This window comes from Penaeus monodon, chromosome 43, assembly GCF_015228065.2.
Source record: "Penaeus monodon isolate SGIC_2016 chromosome 43, NSTDA_Pmon_1, whole genome shotgun sequence".
Taxonomy (NCBI): Eukaryota; Metazoa; Arthropoda; class Malacostraca; order Decapoda; family Penaeidae; genus Penaeus; species Penaeus monodon.
In genome coordinates this window covers 23,914,812-23,916,986 of record NC_051428.1, presented here as the reverse complement: position 1 = coordinate 23,916,986, position 2,175 = coordinate 23,914,812, and the positions used below count along the sequence as shown (strand labels likewise).

Below are 2,175 nucleotides of genomic sequence, written 5' to 3'. Positions count from 1 at the left end.
GGGGGCGGGGGCCCCAGCATGGCCATGGCCGGCACCCTCACGGACCTCGGGGACGTGATGCCCCCACCCCCCGTGGCCACGTCCAACGCTCAGGTTTTGGTAGCCAATGAGGCCCCACTCTTGGCCCAAGACAGACCCTTGTACAACAGCGGCACAAAGAGCCCATCCCTGTTATGTGTAGTCCTGGACGACTGAGGGGCCACGTTTTGGTTGTTCTGTAATGTTAATTACATCATTTGTTATAGATAGGCAAGTGTTGCTCCAGCGTGCAGTGATATTGTGAGACAATATCTGTTCTTGTGTGATATGTAGCTCTTCACTAGTGAGCACTAGTGAGCCATGACAAACAGACAAACAAACAAAAAAATAACAAAAAAACCAAGACGAGCAGAGGCAATAGTGCAGTTACATAGCAGGCCCTCCTATACGCTTAACCTTTGTCTCTTGTGTGATACAAGTGCATGCTGAAGAGACTTTTTTGTATTTATCTGTGATGTTTTTGTACGCTGGTGAGCCTTGGCAGCCGGGCTGGGCTGGGAGGGGCGGGGCGGTGGGGATGTTGACGCGCGGCAGGGCGAGAGTGGGAGAGCCGGCCGTCACCGCGCAGCTGCAGCTCAGGCGTTGGTGGTGCTCGCCCCAACACTCTTTCGTGAAGTTTGCACTTGGAAAAAAAAAGTTTTTTTAATTTTTTTTTTTCAAGTACTTGTGATTTCTGTCTTTTTTTTTTTATATATATATCTCAAAGCCACCCGATGTAATATAATATTCTAGTCTTTGTTGATACTTGTTTACACTCTCTCTCTCTTTGTATTAATGTTCCCTTTCCTCTTTGTTTTTATTTTTTATTTCTCATTTTTTCCATACACACTGCCATCCTCGCCATCCAGTGTTTCCTACTTAAATACTTGTTATAAAGTGTTGATGGTGGTCTGCACACAAACATTCCCTTCTTAGGCAGTGCTGCGCCACTTCTGTCTCACCACAAACCCTCTGTAATTTTGTAATATTATTTCCCTTCCTCCTCCTCCCTCTCCCCTATAAAAAAAAAAATCCTTCATCTCTTAGTCATGATACTTATCTCTACTCCTCCCATTTTCCCTTATAGCCTCCCAACCTCCCTTTTCCTCCCTTCCCCCCACTCAGCACCTGAATTTTCATTCACTGTCCACTTTTTTCTCTGCCCCTCAACACTGTTTGTGCAATGTCATATAATCCACTTTGTGCATGGTCTGATCAGTCATTGTGTGTGTCTGTTGCTCTCACTCTCACTCCTCCTCTTTTAACTGTGCAACTTCGAACAAAAAAAAAAGGTTTAAAAAAAAGAAGAGCAAGCATTATTCTGAAATGACCACTTTTGTTTATATCTATTTAAAATCGTTACTAGTACTTCAGCCGATCCACACCCAAAACTCAGTCTACATGCATTGAAATTCTTGCCGAAGAATAGTGCTTGCTGTACCTCCCTATTGTTGATGACTTGGGAGCCATTCATATGTCCCAACCACATAATCATTCAGTACTCTTATGTCCTTTTCTTATTGCACATGTTGTAGTATGGTGTGAGTAGTATCTACAGGGACAGGTGTAATCATTCCAGACAATGGTACATTAAATATTAATTTGAGACATTCAGCTGGTGCAATGTAGGGGTAGCAGGAAACAGCATCCAAGAGCATCTGACAGATCTGTTGGGAAACGGCCCTCTCTGTGCGTAGGTATCATTATTATTGTTGTTTTATTGGTATTTTGATATGTGGGAAAGTAGCGTAGAAGATTTTCAAGTTTTTGGGTAGTGCTCTATTTATTATTATTATTATCATTATTATTATTATTATTATTATTTTTTTTTTTTTTTTTTTTTTTTTTTTTATCTGCTTATAAAGGAATGTTAGTAGCACTTCCTCTCTTGCAGGTCTCTTATTTATTTTTGAAGAAAATCAAAATGGAAAATGAAAAGTGGAGAAGATGTTCCGAGTCAAATTCCTAGGATGCTTTTGGTGCTCTAGAATCTTGTGTAACCCCCAGATTTAACTATTATATATTCTTTTTTGTTTTACATTCTCATTTTTTTCTTATTTTCAGTTGATTTTTCCTACTTGTTTTGTTTTTCTGTCTGTCTGTTTATTTTGTACAATAATAAGTCTTTGTTGTTGCAAATTTTGTTTTCTGCATCCC

At 40.5% G+C, this 2,175-nt stretch overlaps 1 protein-coding gene across 1 annotated transcript in view; it reads left to right on the top strand.

The window, feature by feature from the left end:
* The window catches only part of LOC119599507 (mucin-5AC-like), a gene marked incomplete at its 5' end in the record, with an annotated part of 13,466 nt that extends 12,427 nt beyond the window's left edge, over positions 1 to 1,039 (top strand). The window contains 1 exon segment of the mRNA XM_037949268.1: positions 1 to 1,039. This exon segment is cut by the window's left edge and continues 462 nt beyond it.
* Positions 1,040 to 2,175: the final 1,136 nt, after the last annotated feature.